Genomic DNA, 10798 nt, shown 5'->3' with positions numbered 1-10798 from the left:
CCATCCAACACTACCAATCACCATCTAACACCATTTCTTTTAGTTAGTTAGTTGGTTGTTTAGTTAATTTAGTTTATGTTTAATTTTCTATTTTTGTGTATAAGTGTTGGATTATTAATTTTGTTTGCTGTACATTGCTGCTTATTACTAACTGAATGCTATTTTAGCATAATTGTTTTGGATATTCATTGTTGGCTTCTCTTGTTGAGGTTATATTTGATTACTTGGTTTTGAATTTTTCATGCTTAACATTTGTGAGTACCAAGTACATGAGAATTGCCCTTAATGAATGTAAATCTTTTTGAATTGCATGATTTAGCCACTGGTGCACGAAATTGTGATCATCAACAATGGTGCCAAGGACTTGGAGCTCTCAAACGTGAATCACATTTTGTCACAATTCTGCACAACTAACCAGCAAGTGCACTGGGTCGTCCAAGTAATACCTTACATGAGTAAGGGTCGATCCCACGGAGACTGTCGGCTTGAAGCAAGCTATGGTCACCTTGTAAATCTCAGTCAGGCGAATTCAAATGGTTATGGAGGATTGATAATTAAAATATGAATAAAACATAAAATAAGATAGAGATACTTATGTAATTCATTGGTAGAAATTTCAGATAAGCGTATGAAGATGCTTTGTTCCTCTTGAACCTCTGCTTTCCTATTGCCTTCATCCAATCATTCATACTCCCTTCCATGGCAAGCTTTATGTTGGGCATCACCGTTGCCAATGGCTACTTCCCGTCCTCTCAGTGAAAATGTTCCAAATGCGCTGTCACCGCACGGCTAATCATCTGTCGGTTCTCGATCATGTTGGAATAGGATCCATTGATCCTTTTGCGTCTGTCACACGCCCAACAATCGTGAGTTTGAAGCTCGTCACAGTCATCCCTTCCCAGATCCTACTCGAAATACCATAGACAAGGTTTAGACTTTCCGGATCTCAGGAATGGCCACCAATAATTCTAGCCTATACCACGAAGGTTCCAATCTTAGATTAGAAACCCAAGAGATACGCATTCAAGCCATTGCTAGTAGAACAGAGGTGGTTGTCAGGCACATGTTCATAGGTGAGAAAGATGATGAGTGTCACGGATCATCACATTCATCAAGTTGAAGAACGAATGAATATCTTAGAGAAGAAGTAGGCGTGAATTGAATAGAAGAACAATAGTAATTGTATTAATTCATGAAGAACAGCACAGCTCCACACCTTAATCTATGGTGTGTAGAAACTCCACCGTTGAAAATACATAAGAACAAAAGGTCCAGGCATGGCCGAATGGCCAGCCTCCCAAAGAGGGTTCAATCATCAAAACATGATTAAAAGATCAAAATACAATAGTAAAAGGTCCTATTTATAGAGACTAGTAGCCTAGGGTTACAGAAATAGGTAATTAATGCAGAAATCTTCTTCCGGGCCCACTTGGTGTGTGCTTGGGCTGAGCATTAAAGTTTCCATGTGTAGAGACTTATCTTGGAGTTAAACGCCATCTTTTGTGCTAGTTTGGGCGTTTAACTCCAGCTTTTATGCCAGTTCTGGCGTTTTGACGCCAGAATTTCTATGCTGACTTGGAATGCCGGTTTGGGCCATCAAATCTTGGGCAAATTATGGACTATTACATATTGCTAAAAAGCCCAGGATGTCTACTTTCCAACGCAATTGAGAACGCATCAATTGGGCTTGTGTAGCTCCAAAAAATTCACTTCGAGTGCAGGGAGGTCAGAATCCAACAACATCTGCAATCCTTTTTCAGCCTCTGAATCAGATTTTTGCTCAGGTCCCTCAATTTCAGCCAGAAAATACCTGAAATCACAGAAAAACACACAAAATCATAGTAAAATCTAGAAATGTGATTTTTATTTAAAAACTAATAAAAACATAATAAAAACTAATTAAAATATACTAAAAACATACTAAAAACAATGCCAAAAAGCGTATAAATTATCCGCTCATCACAACACCAAACTTAAATTGTTGCTTGTTCCCAAGCAACTAAAAATCAAATAGGATAAAAAGAGGAGAATATACAATGAATTCCAAAAACATCTATGAAGATCAGTATGGCATCTCACTTTATCCTTTGAAGTTCAGAATGATTGGCTTCTATAGGAACTCAGAATCCAGATAGTGTTATTGATTCTCCTAGTTAAGTGTGTTGATTCCTGAACACAGCTACTTTATGAGTCTTGGCCGTGACCCAAAGCATTTTGTTTTCCAGTATTACCACCGGATATATAAATGCCACAGACACATAACTGGGTGAACCTTTTCAGATTGTGACTCAGCTTTGCTAGAGTCCCCAATTAGAGGTGTCCAGAGCTCTTAAGCACACTCTTTTTGCTTTTGGACCATAACTTTAACCGCTCAGTCTCATGTTTTCACTTGACACCTTCACGCCACAAGCACATGGTTAGGGACAGCTTGGTTTAGCCGCTTAGGCCAGGATTTTATTCCTGTGGGTCCTCCTATCCACTGATACTCAAAGCCTTGGATCCTTTTTATTTTACCCTTGCCTTTTGGTTTTAAGGGCTATTGGCTTTTTATGCTTGCTTTTTCTTTCTTTTTTTTCGTTTTTTTTTCACATATATATTTTTTTCTGCAAGCTTTTCACTGCTTTTTCTTGCTTCAAGAATCAATTTTATGATTTTTCAGATCATCAAATAACATTTCTCCTTTTCTCATCATTCTTTCAAGAGCCAACAATTTTAACATTCATAAACAATCAAATTCAAAAATATGCACTGTTCAAGCATTCATTCAGAAAGACAAAAGTATTGCCACCACATCAAAATAACTAAACTGTTTTAAAATTCGAAATTCATGCACTTCTTTTTTTTTCAATTAAAAACATTTTTCATTTAAGAAAGGTGATGGACTCATTTTTATAGCTTTAAGGCATAGACACTAAGACACTAATGATCATGTAATAAATACACAAATATAAATAAACATAAAGCATAATTTTTGAAAAAAAGAAAATAAAGAACAAGGAAATTAAAGAACGGGTCCACCTTAGTGATGGGGCTTGTTCTTCCTCTTGAAGGTCTTATGGAGTGCTTGAACTCCTCAATGTCTCTTCCTTGCCTTTGTCGCTCCTCTCTCATGACTCTTTGATCTTCTCTAATTTCATGGAGGAGGATGGAATGCTCTTGGTGCTCCACCCTTAGTTGTCCCATATTGGAACTTAATTCTCCTAGGGAGGTGTTAATTTGCTCCCAATAGTTTTGTGGAGGAAAATGCATCCCTTGAGGCATCTCAGGGATTTCATGATGAGGAATTTTCTCATGCTCTTGCCCATGAATGGGATCTCTTGTCTGCTCCATCCTTTTCTTAGTGATAGGCTTGTCCTCATCAATGAGGATGTCTTCCTCTATGTCAATTCCAGCTGAATTGCAAAGGTGACAAATGAGATGAGGGAAAGCTAACCTTGCTAAAGTAGAGGACTTGTCCGCCACCTTGTAGATTTCTTGGGATATAACCTTATGAACTTCTACTTCCTCTCCAATCATGATGCTATGGATCATGATAGCCCGGTCTATAGTAACTTCAGACCGGTTGCTAGTGAAAATAATTGAGCGTTGGATGAACTCCAACCATCCCCTAGCCATGGGCTTGAGGTCATGCCTTCTTAGTTGAACCGGCTTTCCTCTTGAATCTCTCTTCCATTTAGTGCCCTCTTCACAAATGTCTATGAGGACTTGGTCCAACCTTTGATCAAAGTTGACCCTTCTAGTGTAGGGATGTGCATCTCCTTGCATCATTGGCAAGTTTAGTGCTAACCTTACATTTTTCAGACTGAAATCTAAGTATTTTCCTCGAACCATCGTAAGCCAATTCTTAGGGTCCGGGTTCACACTCTGATCATGGTTCTTGGTGATCCATGCATTGGCATAGAACTCTTGAACCATTAAGATTTCGACTTGTTGAATGGGGTTGGTGAGAACTTCCCAACCTCTTCTTCGAATCTCATGTCGGATCTCCGGATATTCACCCTTTTTGAGTTTGAAAGGGACCTCGGAGATCACCTTCTTCTTGGCCACAACTTTATAGAAGTGGTCTTGATGCACCTTTGCGATGAATCTCTCCATCTCCCATGACTCAGAGGTGGAAGCTTTTGCCTTCCCTTTCCTCTTTCTAGAGGTTTCTCCGGCCTTTGGTACCATAAATGGTTATGGAAAAATAAAAAGCAATGCTTTTACCACACCAAACTTAGAAGATTTGCTCGTCCTAAAGCAAAAGAAGAAAGAAGAGAGTAGAAGAAGAAGAAATGGAAGAGATGGAGGTGGGTTGGTATTTCGGCCAAGGGGGAGAAGTAGTGTTTATGTTGCGTGAAAATGAGGGAGTGAAGATGGGTTTATATAGCGGTGGAGAGAGGGTTAGGGTTCATCCATATAGGGTGGGTTTGGGAGGGAAAGTGGTTTGAATTTGAATGGTGAGGTAGGTGGGATTTTATGATGGATGGATGTGGATTGGTGAAGGGTTTATGGAGAAGAAGGTAGGATTTGATAGGTGAGGGGTTTTTGGGGAAGAGGTATTGAGGTGATTGGTGGATGGGTGAAGAAAAGAGAGAGAGGTGGGGTAGGTGGAGATCCTGTGGGATCCATAGATCCTGAGGTGTCAATGATTTTTCATCCCTACACCAAGTGACGTGCAAAACGCCCTTTTCTGCCAATCCTGGCGTTAAACGTCAGGTTGCTGCCCATTTCTGGTGTTTAACACCAGCTTCTTGCCCTTTTCTGGCGTTAAATGTCAGGTCTGTGCCCCCTTTTTGGCGTTAAACGCCCAGAATGGTGATAGACTGGGCGTTTAACGCCCATTCTGCTACCTTTACTGGCGTTTAAACGCCAGTAAGTTTCTCCTCCAGGGTGTTCTATTTTTAATACTGTTTTTCATTCTATTTTTCTTTTTCAGTTGTTTTTGTGACTTCACATGATCATCAACCTACAGAAAACATAAAATAACAATAGAAAATAGAAATTTAACATAGATAAGTAAAGATTGGGTTCCCTCCCAACAAGTGCTTCTTTAATGTCAGTAGCTTGACAGTGGGCTCTCATGGAGCCTCACAGATACTCAGAGCATGATGATGGCCTCTCAACACCAAACTTAGAGTTTGGTTGTGGCCTGTCAACATCAAACTTAGAGTTTGAATGTGGGGATTTTGTTTGACTCTGTATTGAGAGAAGCTTTTCATGCTTCCTCTCCATGGTTACAGAGAGAGATCTTTGAGCTTTAAACACAAGGGAGTCCTCATTCACTTGAAGGACCAATTCTCCTCTGTCAACATCAATCACAGCTTTTGCTGTGGCTAGGAAGGGTCTGCCAAGGATGATGGATTCATCCATACACTTCCCAGTCTCTAGGATTATGAAATCATCAGGGATGTAATGGTCTTCAACCTTTACCAAAACATTCTCTACAAGTCCATAAGCTTGTTTCCTTGAATTGTCTGCCATCTCTAATGAGATTCTTGCAGCTTGCACCTCAAAAATTCCTAGTTTTTCCATTACAGAGAGAGGCATGAGGTTTATGCTTGACTCTAGGTCACACAGAGCCTTTTCAAAGGTCATGGTGCCTATGGTACAAGGTACTGAGAACTTTCCAGGATCTTGTCTCTTCAGAGGTAATATCTGCTTAGTCAAGTCATCCAGTTCTTTGATGAGCAATGGGGTTCATCCTCCCAAGTCTCATTACCAAATAACTTGGCATTTAGCTTCATGATGGCTCCAAGATACTTAGCAACTTGTTCTTCAGTAACATCTTCATCCTCTTCAGAGGAAGAATACTCATCAGAGCTCATGAATGGCAAAAGTAATTCAATGGAATCTCTATGGTCTCAGTGTGAGCCTCAGATTCCCATGGTTCCTCATTAGGGAACTCCATGGAGGCCAGTAGACGTCCATTGAGGTCTTCCTCAGTGGCGATCACTGCCTCTTCTTCCTCTCCAGGTTCGGCCGTGTGGGTCATGTTGATGGCCTTGCACTCTCCTTTTGGATTCTCTTCTGTATTGCTTGGAAGAGCACTAGGAGGGAGTTCAATAAATTTCTTACTCAACTGACCCACTTGAGCCTCCAAATTTCTAATGGAGGACCTTGTTTCAGTCATGAAACTTTGAGTGGTTTTAATTAGATCAGAGACTACAGTTGCTAAGTCAGAGTGGATCTGCTTAGAATTCTCTGTTTGTTGCTGAGAAGATGCTGGAAAGGGCTTGCTATTGCTAAACCTATTTCTTCCACCATTATTGTTGTTGAAGCCTTGTTGAGGCCTCTGTTGATCCTTCCATGAGAGGTTTGGATTATTTCTCCATGAAGGATTATAGGTGTTTCCATAGGGTTCTCCCATGTAATTCACCTTTTCCATTGCTGGGTTCTCAGGATCATAAGCTTCTTCTTCAGATGAAGCTTCTTTGGTACTGCCTGTTGCTGCTTACATTCCAAACAGACTTTGAGAAATCATATTGACTTGTTGAGTCAATATTTTGTTCTGAGCCAATATGGCATTCAGAGTATCAATTTCAAAGAACTCCTTTCTTCTGACTTATCCCATTATTCATAGGATTCCTTTCAGAAGTGTACATGAATTGGTTATTTGCAACCATTTCAATGAGTTCCTGAGCTTCTGCAGGCGTCTTCTTCAGATGAAGAGATCCTCCAGCAGAGCTGTCCAATGACATCTTGGACAGTTCAGATAGACCATCATAGAAAATACCTATGATGCTCCATTCTGAAAGCATGTCAGAAGGACACCTTCTGATCAGTTGCTTGTATCTTTTTCAGGCTTCATAGAGGGATTCACCTTCCTTCTGTCTAAAGGTTTGGACTTCCACTCTAAGCTTGCTCAATTTTTGAAGTGGAAAGAACTTTGCCAAGAAGGCATTGACTAGCTTTTCCCAATAGTTCAGGCTTTCTTTAGGTTGTGAATCCAACCATGTTCTAGTTCTGTCTCTTATAGCAAAGGGAAAAAGCATAAGTCTATAGACCTCGGAATCAACCCCATTGGTCTTGACAGTGTCACAGATTTGCAAGAATTCAGCTAAGAACTGATGAGGATCTTCCAATGGAAGTCCATGAAACTTGCAATTATGTTGCATCAGAGAAACTAATTGAGGCTTAAGCTCAAAGTTGTTTACTCCAATGGCAGGGATTGAGATGCTTCTCCCATAGAAGTCAGGAGTAGGTGCAGTAAAGTCACCAAGCACCTTCCTTGCATTGTTGGCATTGTTGTTGTTTTCGGCTACCATGTCTTCTTCTTGTTTGAAAAGTTTTGTTAGGTCCTCAATAGAGAGTTGTACTTTAGCTTCTCTTAGCTTTCTCTTCAAGGTCCTTTTAGGTTCAGGATCAGCTTCAACAAGAATGCCCTTGTCCTTGCTCCTGCTTATATGAAAAGAGAGAAGAAGAAAATATGGAATCCTCTATGTCACAGTATAGAGATTTCTTGAGGTGTCAGAGGAAAAGAAGAATAGAAGGGGGAGGTAGAGAAGAGAGAATTCGAACTTATCAAGGGAGATAGAGTTCGAATTGCATATTAAGGAGGAGTGTTAGTCCTTAAATAGAAGGGTGTGAGAAGAGGGGAAGAATTTTCAAAAATAAATTAAAAAGATTTTGAAAAAAAAATTTAAAAAATTTTGAAAATTTGATTGATGATTTTCGAAAACTAAGATTGGGAAAGAAATAAAGTGATTTTTGGAAAAGATTTTGAAATTAGAAATGAAAAAGATGTGATTGAAACTTAATTTTGAAAAAGATGTGATTGAAAAGATATGATTGAGAAGATATGATTGAGAATCAAATTTAAAAGAAGAAAGTTTTTAAAATTAAAGTTGATTACTTGACTAACAGGAAATTAAAAGATATGATTCTAGAATTAAAACTTTTGATCCTTTCTTAATAGGCAAGTAATAACTTGAAAATTTTGAATTAAATCACTAATTGTAGCAAGGATTTTCGAAAATAGTAATAAATAAAAAAATTGAAAAGAAATTGATTTTGAAAAGATATGATTGAGAAGATATGATTTGAAAAAGATTTGATTTTGAAAAATTATGAAAATTTGAAAAAGATTTGAATTAAAAACAAAATCTTCCCTCTAGTATCCTCCTGGCGTCAAACGCCTAGAATGGCATCCATTCTAGCGTTTAACGCCCAAAATGCTACCTTTTGGGGCGTTTAAACGCCAGTTTTCCTTCTTCACTAGGCGTTTTGAACGCCAAGCTTTTTCTGTGTAATTCCTCTGTTGAATGTTCTAAATCTTCAATTCTCTGTATTAATAACTTGAAAAGACACAATTTTAAAAAAAAAATTGAATTTTTTTATGATGAGAAACAGTAAAAAATGCAACTAAGATCAAATAAACAATGCATGCAAGACACCAAACTCAGAAGTTTGTATACTAAGGACTATAACAATTTAAAAATGCATGTAAGAAACAACAAAAGACACAAAACAAGAGAATTTAAAGATCAGAGCAAGGAAATCATCAAGAATAACTTGAAGATCAATGAAGAACATAATGCACATATTCGAAACATGCAAGAAGAAGAAAGACATGCAATTGACACCAAACTTATAAATTGACACTAGACTCAAACAAGAAACATAAAATATTTTTTATTTTTATGATTTTATAAAAAAAATTTGTGATTTTTCGAAATTTATATGGAAAAAGAGAAAAATAAGGATTTCAAAATTTTTAATAAGAATTTCAGGAATCATGCAATGTTAGTCTAAAGCTTTAGTCTAAAAGGATTAGACATGGCTAGCCAAGCTTCAGCAGACATACAACAGCCAAATTGATAGGAATCAACTAGCTCTTGTGATGATAAAATTATCATCCGAAACTCTAGAATTCATTCTTAAAAATCCTGAAGAACAAAATAAAATAAAATTACCTAATCTAAGCAACAAGATGAACCGTCAGTTGTCCAAACTCGAACAATCCCCGGCAACGGCGCCAAAAACTTGGTGCACGAAATTGTGATCATCAACAATGGCGCCAAGGACTTGGAGCTCTCAAACGTGAATCACACTTTGTCACAATTCCGCACAACTAACCAGCAAGTGCACTGGGTCGTCCAAGTAATACCTTACGTGAGTAAGGGTCGATCCCACGGAGACTGAAGGCTTGAAGCAAGCTATGGTCACCTTGTAAATCTCAGTCAGGCGGATTCAAATGGTTATGGAGGATTGATAATTAAAATATGAATAAATCATAAAATAAGATAGAGATACTTATGTAATTCATTGGTAGAAATTTCAGATAAGCGTATGAAGATGCTTTGTTCCTCTTGAACCTCTGCTTTCCTATTGCCTTCATCCAATCATTCATACTCCCTTCCATGGCAAGCTTTATGTTGGGCATCACCGTTGCCAATGGCTACTTCCCGTCCTCTCAGTGAAAATGTTCCAAATGCGCTGTCACCGCACGGCTAATCATCTGTCGGTTCTCGATCATGTTGGAATAGGATCCATTGATCCTTTTGCGTCTGTCACACGCCCAACAATCGCGAGTTTGAAGCTCGTCACAGTCATCCCTTCCCAGATCCTACTCGAAATACCACAGACAAGGTTTAGACTTTCCGGATCTCAGGAATGGCCACCAATAATTCTAGCCTATACCACGAAGGTTCCAATCTTAGATTAGAAACCCAAGAGATACGCATTCAAGCCATTGCTAGTAGAACAGAGGTGGTTGTCAGGCACATGTTCATAGGTGAGAAAGATGATGAGTGTCACGGATCATCACATTCATCAAGTTGAAGAACGAATGAATATCTTAGAGAAGAAGTAGGCGTGAATTGAATAGAAGAACAATAGTAATTGTATTAATTCATGAAGAACAGCACAGCTCCACACCTTAATCTATGGTGTGTAGAAACTCCACCGTTGAAAATACATAAGAACAAAAGGTCCAGGCATGGCCGAATGGCCAGCCTCCCAAAGAGGGTTCAATCATCAAAACATGATTAAAAGATCAAAATACAATAGTAAAAGGTCCTATTTATAGAGACTAGTAGCCTAGGGTTACAGAAATAGGTAATTAATGCAGAAATCTTCTTCCGAGCCCACTTGGTGTGTGCTTGGGCTGAGCATTGGAACTTCCATGTGTAGAGACTTTTCTTGGAGTTAAACGCCAGCTTTTGTGCCAGTTTGGGCGTTTAACTCCAGCTTTTATGCCAGTTCTGGCGTTTTGACGCTAGAATTTCTATGCTGACTTGGAACACCGGTTTGGGCCATCAAATCTTGGGCAAAGTATGAACTATTATATATTGCTGGAAAGCCCAGGATGTCTACTTTCCAACTCAATTGAGAGCACGCCGATTGGGCTTTTGTAGCTCCAGAAAATTTACTTTGAGTGCAGAGAGGTCAGAATCCAACAGCATCTGTAATCCTTTTTCAGCCTCTGAATCAGATTTTTGCTTAGGTCCCTCAATTTCAGCCAGAAAATATCTGAAATCATAGAATAACATACAAACTCATAGTAAAGTTCAGAAATGTGATTTTTATTTAAAAACTAATAAAAACATAATAAAAACTAATTAAAATATACTAAAAACATACTAAAAACAATGCCAAAAAGCGTATAAATTATCCGCTCATCAGCCACCATGTGATTTGAATTATTTTCTTTGATTAGGCAATTTCTTGATGGATGTTGTGTATTTTTCTTATTGCATTATATTTCTTGATCATATGCATCCATATGTTTTTTACTTGAATGCTTTAATACTTCTTTATTGCTTGTTTGGTTGTTTTAACCTACGAGTTTAGAGCATCTCAAGCACACTAGAATGAG

The sequence above is a fragment of the Arachis ipaensis genome, chromosome B5 (assembly GCF_059453495.1).
Source record: "Arachis ipaensis isolate K30076 ecotype BB chromosome B5, ASM5945349v1, whole genome shotgun sequence".
Taxonomy (NCBI): Eukaryota; Viridiplantae; Streptophyta; class Magnoliopsida; order Fabales; family Fabaceae; genus Arachis; species Arachis ipaensis.
The sequence above is the reverse complement of the archived record's forward strand: the minus strand, read 5'-3'. Positions refer to the sequence as shown.